Genomic DNA, 13,500 nt, shown 5'->3' with positions numbered 1-13,500 from the left:
TTGATAGCCAGTTTTGCAGTATGAAAAAATATGTATAACACTTAACCCTTTAGCCATAAAATAAGAGAGGTATATTATTCATATCTATTCCTATCACAGGGGAAACGTGGTTAAAAAAAAATGCCCCTAAAGTTTCCTTCCAGTTCTGTGACTCTAAGTTTTTTCAAAATTAACAGCTTAATATTTACCTCATCACCATTGATACCATTTGCTTTGCTTTCCTTGATGTCATTTACCTGGATTCAGAATGGATTCATCTTCACATGCCATTGCTTCTCATTTATGTCCCTTTTTAAAAAGTCATTATTATGTATGGAATGTTAGCTGTACCTACAATGTGCTCTTACTGACAGAGTGAGTCTTAGAGTGTGTGTCACTTGAGACATAAAGGTGTAAATGCATGGGTGTGCTGTGATACATATCCACGTGGCATTGCCTTGGCACTAGAAAACATCATATTCCAGCATTGCTTAGGGTTGGTTTTTTTTTCAAAGTTGTATTGAATTTTGGTAGAGAAACCTGAAACCAAATGAAACTTCCTTGATGTGAAGCTTATTTTAAGAGGTTTGGAGTTTCTCCATCAATTCCAAATCCATGTGTGGTTCATAGAAAATGTTGGTAAGATTCAATCAACATTTGGAAATCCTGGATAGAATTTCAACCAATTAGGGACAAGAGAATGAATGTGTTTTGTTTACTTTAGACTAAATTCTGTGGGTTTTGAATTTAGAACTGAACAATTGGGGTTTTAGTTCCATTCACAGAGAAAACATGACTTCCTAGTGGAAAGAAAAGACCTGAAGAAAACAACTTTTACTTTGGAAAAATACAAAAATTGTTCATGCCTGGGCTCTGGAACCAAGCACTGCAGTTGAAAAGAGGTCGCCTGAGAACAATTTCAAGAAATTGTTTAAGATAGAATGTTACCATTGATTGCTATTTTCTCTTATTGAAGTGAATTCCCAGGAATACAACAGGCATCAACAAGTGCAACTTTCTTGGGGAAGGAACTGCTCATTTAAATAATATATTAATAGACTGCATTGAACAAATCACTTGATTAAATGAACAGATTTTTCTTAACTTTATTTACCTTTGTACTTAATTATTTTGAGAAGCACAAATAAATTTCCTACATGCTGGTCCAGTCCCTGAATGACTTCCAGAACTGGGGATGAGGTCGAGGCAGGAAGTCCGCACATGGGTGTTAAGGGTTGAATTCACGCATGCTATGTGACAGCACCAACCTTAAAACTCAACTGTTCAGGCAACAATGAGAACAAGGACATAGAATGACTCACAATGTTGAAGAAAATTTTGTTTATTACCTTGGGGTTTCCTTTTTGACATTTTATAAATTTTGACTGGGAAACTTCATGGAAGAAATTAATCTGTAAGAGGTATAGCTGAAAAACATCTTGGAAACTGACAAAGAGAAAAACAACTCTTCCAGTTATACATAGAAAGTATGGATAAGAGGTGTGAATCATGGTGGGTGAAGATGACAATACAGGGCTGAACAAGCCCTAGACCAGGTGAAGATGAAAAGAAAGATTTGGAAATGAGATTTCTATCATGGATTATATATAAATATAGCACTGGATTGACTTTTGCTAGAAAAACATAATTTTAAATGGAAGATGGAGATATTTCTAAAAATTCAAAAACAGATTAGTGAATCTAAAACTTTTGAAACCAATTCTACTCCTGAAAATACAGCCAATTACTTCTCTCCCAAGAGAAAAAAAATTATATTTCTAGAGAGGAGTTTTGGACCAACCCTAGCTACAGTTCAGTGGAATACATTTGAAACAAGCCCAGGTCAGTCTGGTTTTGAAATAAGCCTGGAATAAATTAAAGTTTGAGGTAAAACCCATCATCAGAAACTTGCAAACAGGTGAAATTTCACAAGCCAGTTTGAATTGATTGATAATATTTCCCCCAACCCAACTTTGGAGGAGCAAACGGTTCTGGAACGGTATTTGTTTAAGTAAGTGTATAAACAAATATCTAAGGAAACAAAATGTCATGTTTTGAGGAACCTTGGTTTACTTCAGCACTATATCCTGAAAAGACCCAGATTTAAACTATGTCTGTAAAAAGTTTTGGAAAATTTTACAAAAAATTTGTAAACTGATTGATTTGTAAGCAGATTGAGGAAGAAGTTTGTTTAGTTTTGGTTTTAATTTAAATGTCATTCAAATTCCATGAATTCTGAATTTCTATTTCAACAACTGGGGTGAAAAGTTTAGAACTCCGAAAAGGGAGAGATTCCACATAGTGTTTGAAATAAATGGTAAGCAGAATTAGTAATCACCAAATTCTCCACCTGAATAATTGCAACTTACAAACAGATACATACTCAGCAAAAAAAAAAGGAATAATAAATGGGGGAAATTGTTATAATTCCATATGGATTGTAGGTGACAATAACAGCTAAGACCTGTTATTTAATTATTATTAATATTTAATATTATTAATTATAAATAACTATTTTTAGAAAACCAATACATGCTTCATACAATCAATCAAATCCAGCAATAATAAAGAGAATTCACAAATACCTTGGTATTCCTTAATAGGAAAAAAGGGTGATAGGTTCAGAGATTGATTCAAAACATATAAATCAGTTTTAATTTTCATTTTATTCTTAGGTAAAATGTATAAACTGAGTTGTAAGTTTACTTACTTAAGATCAGTAACAATATTTTCTAGATCTTTTTTAATACCCAGGATTGCTAACAATGTGTAGGCTATAGTATGGTTTCTATCATGACTGTATGCTTTTAGATATTTAAAATATACCAGACTCTATTTACTGAAGAAATCAAGAAAATAAGTGGTCAACTCAATAGCAATGAACAGCATTTTCATCGCATTTTCTAGCAGGAACCAAGTCTTTTAGAAAAAAAAATTAGCTGATTCCAGAGTTGGTCAGGAAAGGTAAGACATGAACGTGAAGTACCTTATCATTTAGGAAATCAAGAAGGCTATTAAGTTGTTTTAGTAACATTAAGAAATGAACTCAGGAGACAACTTGGATAGGCTCATGGAAACCAAGAGAAAAAAAAAAAAACTCACTGGTCATCTTTGGAGGATATTAAGATATTAAGGAACCAATCCACTTTTTGGAAACTAGAAAGTAATAAAAATGTTCTCTTTTTATCTTATTATTCTTATTTTAGTTTACATAAAATGTCATGAACCAGAGTGTACCACCCTCAACCCCACCTCTCACTATTTTTTCCCCAAATTATGACAATAGCATATTTATTTAGTTCACAGTAACAAGCTTAACATTTTGGTACTTAAAGGTGTCATGACATAACAAGCAGAGTAAGGAGAAACAAAAAATTACAAATAATAAACAAAAACTAAGATAAAAATGGAAAGCCTGTGATTACTCCTGAGTACAGACACTAGCTGTATACAGCAGTTAATTGCCAGTATGCTAATCTCACTTATAGAGACTATTTCTTGTGCTCTGTGTACTAGTTGTCACAGATCAGGGAGTATATAGTATATTTGTCTTTCAAAGACTAACATGTTTCACTAAGCATAATGGTTTACAGCTGTGTCCATTTTGCTGCAAATGACAAGATTTTATTTTTTGTTGTGCCTGAGTAATATTCCATGATATGTAAATAAAATATTTTCTTTATCCAGGCATCACTCAATACACATCTGAGTTAATTCCCTATCTTAACTGTTGTGCACTATGCTGCTTCCAACATTAGGGTTGCAGGTAACTCTCTCATATACAGATCCCATTTGTTTTGGATATATTCCCAGGATTAGGATGGCTGGATCATATGATAGAAGTGGATGACTGGGTCTGGTTTCAGATATCTGATCAATCTCCATTTTGCCTTCCATAGTGGTTGCTCTAGTTTACATTCCCTCCAACAGTGGATTAAGGTACTACTTTCTCAATTCCCTCAGTAGTATTAATTGATTTTTTTTTATCTCTATATGATGTTCATTCTCATGGAGGTTAAGTGAAACCCCATTGTAGTTTTTATTTACGTTTCCCTGATAGCTAGAGAACTGGAGCATTTTTTTGTATATGTCTGCTAGTCATTTGGATGGCATGTTATGAAAAGTGTCCTGTTCATGTCTGTTTCCCATTTCTTTTTTTTTTTTTTTAAAGATTTATTCATTTTATTACAGCCAGATATACACAGAGGAGAGACAGAGAGGAAGATCTTCCGTCCAATGATTCACTCCCCAAGTGAGCCACAACGGGCCGATGCTGCGCCGATCCGAAGCCGGGAACCTGGAACCTCTTCCGGGTCTCCCACTAGGGTGCAGTGTCCCAATGCATTGGGCCGTCCTCGACTGCTTTCCCAGGCCACAAGCAGGGAGCTGGATGGGAAGTGGAGCTGCCGGAATTAGAACCGGCGCCCATATGGGATCCCGGGGCCCTCAAGGCGAGGACTCCAGCCGCTAGGCCATGCCGCCGGGCCCTGTTTCCCATTTCTTAACTGGATTGTTTGTTGTGCTGTGTTTGAGTTTCTGGAGTTCTCTATGGATTCATAATAAAATATAGGATATTATTCCTCTATTCATGATATACTTTGAAAGTACTTTCTCTCCTTCCATTGTTTGTCTCTTCACTTTACTAACAATTGCTTTTGCAGTGCAGAAACTTGTTAGCTTGATGTAATACCATTTCTTTACTTTTCCTTTAATTATCTATGCTTTTAGGGTCATGTCCATGAAGTCTATACTTACGCCTATGTCTTCTTTCTATTTTATTTTTAGTTTTATGACACAATTCCATAGACTGCGATTTCACCTACCCCCTCCCCAAAAGCCCTCCCTCCAACTTATTTCCCCCATATTATTACAATAGTATAGTACTTCATAAGCAGTCCTACATCCTTATTCTGTTACTTAAAGTTAGGGTGCAAGTCCTCATGGACCCCTCATGGACCCTCATGCACCAGAGCATAATTTGAGATAACCATTTGTAGAAATCCTGGTCATATCCAATGTCACAACGCCCTTCTGCTGCATTTGCTTCAATAAGTGTGAAAGGGGGACCCAACACAGTGTCCTAGTGCCTGAATCCTCGCCTTACACACCACAATCCGTTTTGGAGCAGTTTCATGTCCTGGCTGCACTACTTCTCATCCAGCTCTCGGCTTGTAGCCTGGGAAGGATGGGGAATGGCCCAGAACCTTGGGGCCCTGTGCCCACTTTGGAGGCCTGGTAGAGGTTCCTGGCTACTGGCTTCAGATCGGCTCAGCTCCAGCCATTTTGTGGCTATGATTTTTCTTTCTGTGTTTCCTTCTCTTTGTATATCTGCCTTTCCAATAAAAATGAATAAATCTTTTTAAAATGTTAAAGGTTTAGCTTTTATGTTTAGGACTATGATTTACTTTGAATCTGTATTTTTATGAGTTTGGGATCAAAATCCTTGTTTTGCCCATGAATATCCAATGATCCCAACATTGCTTGCTGGAAGACTGCATTTTGCCACTGAATTATCTTTCCATTTGGCAAAAGTCAATTTGCAACATGCTTTAGTTGATGAGGGAATGTAAGTGCTGCATTTTCCTGTAATACATTTGCTGAGCAAAGCAATGGAAAGGCTGAGATTGCTGATTGGTAGTTATCAACTGTCACTGACATAGCCAACTACAGGTAAATACTAAGAAAAAGCCTCATGCACATTTAGAAAATAATGGCAGTGCTTAAAATAGAAAATGTATGGCAAATATAGATGGAATGCAGGATAATTTTTTAAAAACCATGGAAACAAACAAGAAAGGTGTATTCGTCTATCTCACATCAACGTAGCTGTTCTCAACCATGTTCAGTATGGAAATTGCAAGGCAAAAGCTACATTTCGAATCACAGTAAAAGTTTTGGTAGTTCTAATAAAGATCCCACAGCTGACACAGTAGCCACCATGAGGGCTGCCACTTTTTAAACCAACTGTAATACTACTGTAGTCACCTTCCATGAACTCTCGGGTTTTATCATGTCGCAGAGTCCCACAATCCCCGTATCCTTCAGAACTTCCATGGAAACACTCATAACTGAAACTCCTCTGAGAATGTACTACTCATATTATTTCTGATTTACTGTTCAAGCCTGTGAAATCAGTGAACACTCTCCCAACTTCAATGACTTCTACTTGGCCCTACCACCACAATGGCTCTTCCATCAGAAGATGGTAGGATGCAGATAGAGGGGAGAAGGTTGGGTATGAGGGTTTCCACTGTCTTCAAAATATCTTAGTAATTAACTTCCTTTCACCAGTATACACTGTCACCCTAAAGTAAGACAAGTCTGGACCTCTGTCTTAGACCCCTCTGTGACTAACATTTATTGGAAAACCACTGGAGGTCCCAACCACAACACTCCCTGCAAGAGCCTACCCAACCAGGTCCCAAAGACCATAAAACTGCTTTCCTAATTAACCCTGAGCCCATTTTCAGAAGCTGTATACAACTCTTCCTAAGACTTTGCTGTCTACCTTGGGTCATGCTACTGGTGTGCATACCTGTAAGCATAAGAGATGGTCAAGATGAAGTTGCTTGTGCAGGTGTGTTTGGAGTTTTGACTTGCATATTAGAGTATATGCATGTGTGTGAATGAGGCTCTCTGTCAGGGAGAGAAGGAAAGCTGTAGATCACATGCTTCCACATGCTTTGTTTTTTGTCTTGTAAAGCAGGAGACAGGCCTCACCACCCGTCCTTTGGGAAACCATTGAAAAAACATCAGCCACATTCCCTTATGCTGAAATCGCAGTATTTTTCTTCAAATGTTTTCCCTTCAGGCAACAGATTCATGGCCATAATTTGTTTAGATCCAGAGAATGGGTGAAAGAGCACATTTTCTCAACAATTGCTATCAAGATCAATTTTTTTCTGATAGTACACAATAATTAACACCTTCATGTACTGCATATATGTTGCTTCAGTGGGAACACATGGTCTGTCAGCTAGCATGAAGAATCCCTGCCAATTACAGTGCCCTGCCCGTGACTCTGGCTTGGTTCCTTGTTTAGACAACCATGTACACCTTCCCTCTGTCAGGTGCTGCCACCTGGCCTCTGCATCAGAGTCCATTAGAACTGATACTAATTCGATAACATGAATAGTTTGATGGTATTTTCTAATGCCAAACGTGTCCTTTTAAGTATAGCCACCACTGAATGTCTCAAACACTTCCTTCTTCAGTATTGCCCTTATACTGAATAGAAAGTATGGTTTCCACACTCTAGAAGGGCCTGTACTGTAGACTATTTCTCAAAATTCTGTATACTTTAGGTGTAAACTACAGGCCTGGGCTAGTAATTCCATCCAAAGAACCATGAACTCAAACCAGGAGCTGTGTAGTGCCTGGCCCCATTTCTCCATTAGGGTGCTCTCCAGCCTTCTAACCTAAATGTGGGATCATCAGGTGCTGTGAGGAACTCCAGGAATTTGACCTGTAGGACAGTTCTATAAAATTAATAGTTCATATTTCTCTATTTTCCTTTTAGGGTTTATGAATTGTATTAACCTTTGAAAAAGATGACTTTTGAACTGTAATTTTTCTCTTCTGCTTGTTTTTAGTTTAATTTACTCTTCCTATTATAGCACTTCAATCAGAGACTAAAGCTCTAAATTTTTCTATAAACACAGCATTTGCTGTATCCCAACAACTTGGAAGTGTATTTCCTTCTTTATAATATGTATTTGCTCCTGATTTAACAATTTTTAATTTTTCATATTCCTTCACATGTAAATACTACACATATATGCATATATACTATTTTTCTTAAAAACAAAGATATTAATACCACATAATGTAGGATATAAGACAAGAATCAAAGACTCAAGACAGAAGGGTATATTGTTATTTAGAGGTTATAAGTGAACACATCATTTATATTTATCTGCATACAAGCTGAATGACAACCATACATTTTTACATATCAACTCCCAAAATGAGAGAAAATACGTAGACTGTGTCTTTCTGTGTCTGGCTCATTTCACTTAACTATTTGTAATGAGGTCCAACTTCATGTTTTTTTTTCTTTTTTGCAAATATTAGGATTTCATTCTTTTTCATGGTTAATATCCCATTATTTACATACACCACATTTTCTTTATCTAATCATCAGTTAATGAACATCTAGATTGATTTCCTATCAATCCTTTTATGAGTTGGGCTCACAATTGGAGTGCAGGTATGTTTTCCTGTAACAACTAATTTCCTTTGTATATACTCCCAGAACTGAGATAGCTTGGTCATATAGTAGAACCATCTCTAGTGTCCCACCAATCATGATTTAAGGTTCCCTTTTTTCTAACCCTCACCAGCATTTGTTAGATATTTTGCCTTTTTGAATTGACTTTTTGGAACAAGGTGATACCACTTTGTGTTCTTATTTACATCTCCACAATTGCTAGTTATCCTAAGCACTTTTCATGTGTCTGTATACACTTGTATTTCTTCTTTTGAAAAAAATATCTGGGCCCGGCACAGTAGCCTAACAGCTAAAGTCCTCACTTTGCACATGCCAGGATCCCATATGGGTGGCGGTTCATGTCCCAGCAGGCCCGCTTCCTGTCCAGCTCCCTGCCTGGGGCCTGGGAAAGCAGTTGAGGATAGCCCAAAGCCTTGGGACCCTCCATCCACATGGGAGACCTGGAGAAAACTCCTGCTTAGGATCAGCTCAGCCTGGCTGTTGCAGAGTAAATCATCAGACAAAAATTTTCCTCTCTGTCTCTCCTCCTCTCTGTATATCTGACTTTGCAATAAAAATAAATAAATCATTTTTTAAAAATCTGATCATACCCTTTGCCCATGTTTACATTGGATTGCTTATTTTGTTGTTGTTGTTGTTGAATTTCTTGAGCTCCTTCTGTTTTCTGGAGATTAATCCTTTATCATATGCATAATTTGAAAATATATTTTCCGCCCTGTTGTCTCTTCACTTTGTTAATTATTTTCTTTGCTATGTAGAAGCTTTTTGGATTAGTATATTCCTATTTGTTTTTTGTTTCAGTTGCTTGTGTTTTCAAGGTCTTATCCAAATGTGTTTGGATTAAGAGGTTTTTGTGTGTTTTCTCCTAGTAGTTTTATAGTTTAAGGTCTTAGACTTATATCCTTGATCCATTTTGAGTTGATTTATTGGTAAGGTACAAGGTAGGGATCTTATTTCAAACTTCTGCCTGTAGAAATCCTATTTTCCCAAAAACTATCTATTCAAAAATGCTTTCTTCAGGGATGCTTTTAGCATATTTTTCAAAGATAAATTAGTTGTAGTTTCATGGATTTATTTCTGGAGTTTCTATTCTGGTCCATTGGTCTTCATGTCTATTTTTGTGTCAGTCCTATAAAGCTTTGGTTATAACAGCCTTGTAGTAAGTATGTCTTTAAAATCTTTGTTGTGAAGCCACTGGTTTTGTATTTATTGTTCAAGATTCCTTAACAATTTAGTTTTTTATGTTCTCATGTAAATTTTGAGACTTTCCTTTCTAGTTCTGTGATTAATGTCCCAGGTATTTTGATGGATATTGCTTTGAATCTGTAAGTTGCTATAAATAATATGGACGTTTGGATAATATTCTTGCATTTCATGCATGGGAGGTTTTTTTCTGTTTGTGTGTTTATCTTCTATTTCTGTTATTAGTGTTTTGTAATTATCATTGTAGAGCATTTTTATGTCTTTAGTTAAATTTATCCCAAGGTATTTTCTTGTAGCTATTATAAATAAGTTACTGTTTCTGTCTCAGCAGGACTATTATGGAATCATAAAAATGCCATTGATTTTTGTGTGTTGATTTTGTATACTACAACTTGGCTAAATTCTCTTGTCAATTCTAATAGACTCTTGGTGTAATCTTTTTCTTCCCCCATTTATAGAATCACGTCATCTGTAAACAGTGGTAATCTGACTTCCTGTTTTCCTTTTTGTCCGTCCTTTGTTTTTATTGTTCCCTTACCCAGGAGCTCTGGCTCAAATTTTCCAGAACTATATTAAGTAATTGTAGCAAGAGTGGATACGCTTGTCTGGTTCCAGAGCTTAACTTTCCTTCCAGTACTGAGTTGGCTGTGGGCTTGTCATGACCTTCATCATGCTGAGCTATGTTCCTGCTACATATTATTTGTTTAGTGCTTTTATCATGAAATGATGTTGTATTTTATCTGATGTTTTCTCTTGATCTACTTAGATTATCATATGAACTTGAAGTATGTTCTTATTCTCTTATGACACTTTTGGTATGGGTTAGTTACACATGTGTTGTTCAATTACCAAGCATTTGAAATTTTGAAGAATATTTTATCCATTTTTAATTTAATGCTGCTACAATCATAGAATACAGTCTGCAGTGTAAACATCTTTGGAATGTGTTGAAATCTGCTTTATGGCCTACTATGTCTGCTCCGATAAATACTCCAAATATTACTTGAAAAGAATCTTAACCCACACTTCTTTAATGCAATGTTTTATAAATGTCCACTATCATGTTCTGATAGTCAATATTCAAACTGAATTTCTCTCCTTATTCTATTAATTTCTGAGAGCATGGCAATCAAATTTCCAATTGCTTTTTCCACCAGTTCAGTCAAGTTTTGCTTCATGAATTTTAAAGATTTATTTTTAGAGCTATAGTGATGGTTGTCTTCCTAGTTAACTGTTTCTTTCGTGCTTTATAAGTTTCTTCTTTCTCTCTTTATCATACAGTCTAATTTTTTAAAATTACTACAGCTACACCAATGTTCTCACATTATTTGCCTGGTGTATCACTTTCCATATTTTCATGTTCAATTATTATATCTCTTTCAATCCCAGTGTACCCCTTATGTATGGCATGTACTTGTGACTTGCATCCTAATGTAATATGATGAGAACAGTTGTTTGGTTAGAACATTTTACAATTTATTTTTGCAGTATATAGTCATCTTGATCTGCTATGAAATCAATACTGTGAACTTTTCAGTTCAGGTTCATTACTGTTTTATTCTATAATTTTCATTTGATTCCTTTAAGGATTTTAATTTCTCTGTTCTTCTGTTGACTCAGTCAACTTATGTTTTGTTTATCGGCCATTTATCAACTATGTGTCAACTATCACCTATTGTTTTATGCAAGTGTGTCACCTACATTAATGTCTGCTAAAATCCAATATTTTTTAAAGATTTACTTATTTTTATTGCAAAGTCAGATATACAGAGAGGAAGATCTTCCATCTGTTGATTTATTCCCCAAGCAGCATCCATGGCCAGAGCTGCACAAACCTGAAGCCAGGAGCCAGGAGCCTCTTCCGGGTCTCCCACATGGGTACAGGGTCCCAAGGCTTTGGGCCATCCTCTAGTGCTTTCCCAGACCAAAAGCAGAGAACTGGATGGGAAGTGGAGTGGCTGGGATTAGAACTGGTGCGCATATGGAATCCCGGCATGTTCAAGTCAGGGGCTTTAGCCACTAGGCTACCATGCCAGGCCCTAAAATCCAAAATTTAATTGTGCCCTATCATACTGCTTCTTTTTACTGTTACCTCATCTATTACAGTCCTATATCTTGGCTTTTGTAGTAATTGTTCATTTTGCAATGGAAAGATAGTGATATATGAGAGAGATCAACCCTACTTTTTTATTCATGTTGTAACAGGCAGTTTGGCTACTTGTTGGCCACTGTTAAATTATGTGGAGTTACTTTTTTGCTTTGTATGAAAGACATTTGCAAGCCGAAGAAGTTTCTCAAACACCCATAACTTGTCAGGCGTCAACATCCAAGATCAGTTTCCCCTGCAGATTTTGTCAGAACATACTTGGTTGGGGGGATTGAGTAGCAGTTAGTCTGCAAATGCCATGTTTTCCCATCTAGCTCTACATGGCCTTGTATCTCAGAGCCTATATATCAGGGCCTTGTATCTCACGGTCTTGTATCTCATGGCCTTGTATCTCAGGGCCTTATATCTCATGGCCTTGTATCTCTGGGCCTTGTATCTCATGACCTAGTATCTCATGGTCTTGTATCTCAGAGCCTATATATCAGGGCCTTGTATCTCATGGCCTTGTATCTCTGGGTCTTGTATCTCTGGGCCTTGTATCTCATGGTCTTGTATCTCATGGCCTTGTATCTCAGGGCCTTGTATCTCAGGGCCTTGTATCTCAGGGCCTTGTATCTCATGGCTTTGTATCTCATGGCCTTGTATCTCAGGGCCTTGTATCTCAGGGCCTTGTATCTCATGGCCTTGTATCTCAGGGCCTTGTATCTCAGGGCCTTGTATCTCATGGTTTTGTATCTCTGGGCCTTGTATCTCATGGTCTTGTATCTCTGGGCCTTATCTCATGGCCTTGTATCTGAGGGCCTTGTATCTCATGGCCCAAACTGTACATTCTTATTCATCTGTCAGTCTTTCCTCCCTCCCAAAACAAAATCTGAGCTTCCATTCAAACAAGTGAAAAAAGATCTTGCTTTGTCAATGTACTACCTTGCCTGTCCTTAAAGTTCATTCTCATCTTTTTTCACCATTTTCATAATTTAACACCAATTAAAACTATTATCCTCAGATTAGAAATTATACCTTATTGAGTGGTTTAGGATATACACCCTAAATAATAAAATACAATTATTTTGGAATACTAGAAATACAAGAGAATGAAGACATTTTGATGTCAATCAGTAGAGATGGTGAAATAAATGGGCCAATCAGTATTTGGCAAAAATGATTATAGGCAAATACCTAAATATTGATGTATTCATTGCATTGATTTGGTATTTTTCTTTGCCAACAAAAGAGTTATATATTCATTTGCCTTCCCATTTATATTTGCCTTTTAGTTTTATTTGTAAACTCAGGGATGACACAGTCAGACTTCAATTTGATTTGCTTTGTTCAGGGTAAAAAGGAACAAAGTAGTAGTCAGCTTGTACTTGATGATTAAAATAACGATTAACCTTACCAATGCCAGAATTGTGGGTTGTCACTTGGATAGTTATAAACCATACTTAATAAAAGGAAGAAAATTAGCAATGTCAAAATTACATAAACAATCCTGAGTAATATTTGAATCCCAACAAACATATCACTGAAGTATTTTTACAAATTGGTGATCATTTCCATGTTCTTTCCTGTTAAGCAGCTGGCTGTATGACCAGTACTAGTATGCTATTCTCTAGGTTGTTATTTATATTAAACATAGAACTGTGCATACTTCAATGAATCATGGGTCATTAATTTTTATTTTAAATGAATGAGTCCTTAATTTTTATTTTTAATTTTTAAAATTTATTTATCTGAGAGACAAAGAGAGATCTTCCAGCAGCTGTTTCCTCCCCAAATCCCTACAGCCACTAGGGCTGGGTCAGGACAAAGCCCGGAACTTAGAATTCCAAGCATGTCTAGCAGGCGGGAGGGAGCGGCAGGGACGCCATAGTGCATCTCCTGTCTCGCAGGTTGTGCATTAGCAAAATACTCAATTGGAAACAGTTGAGACTTGAACCCTGGGCACTCTGATACGGGATGCTGGGATCCCAAGTGGCGCTTT

Source organism: Ochotona princeps, chromosome 9, assembly GCF_030435755.1.
Source record: "Ochotona princeps isolate mOchPri1 chromosome 9, mOchPri1.hap1, whole genome shotgun sequence".
NCBI classification, from domain to species: Eukaryota; Metazoa; Chordata; class Mammalia; order Lagomorpha; family Ochotonidae; genus Ochotona; species Ochotona princeps.
Note: the sequence above shows the minus strand (reverse complement) of the source record.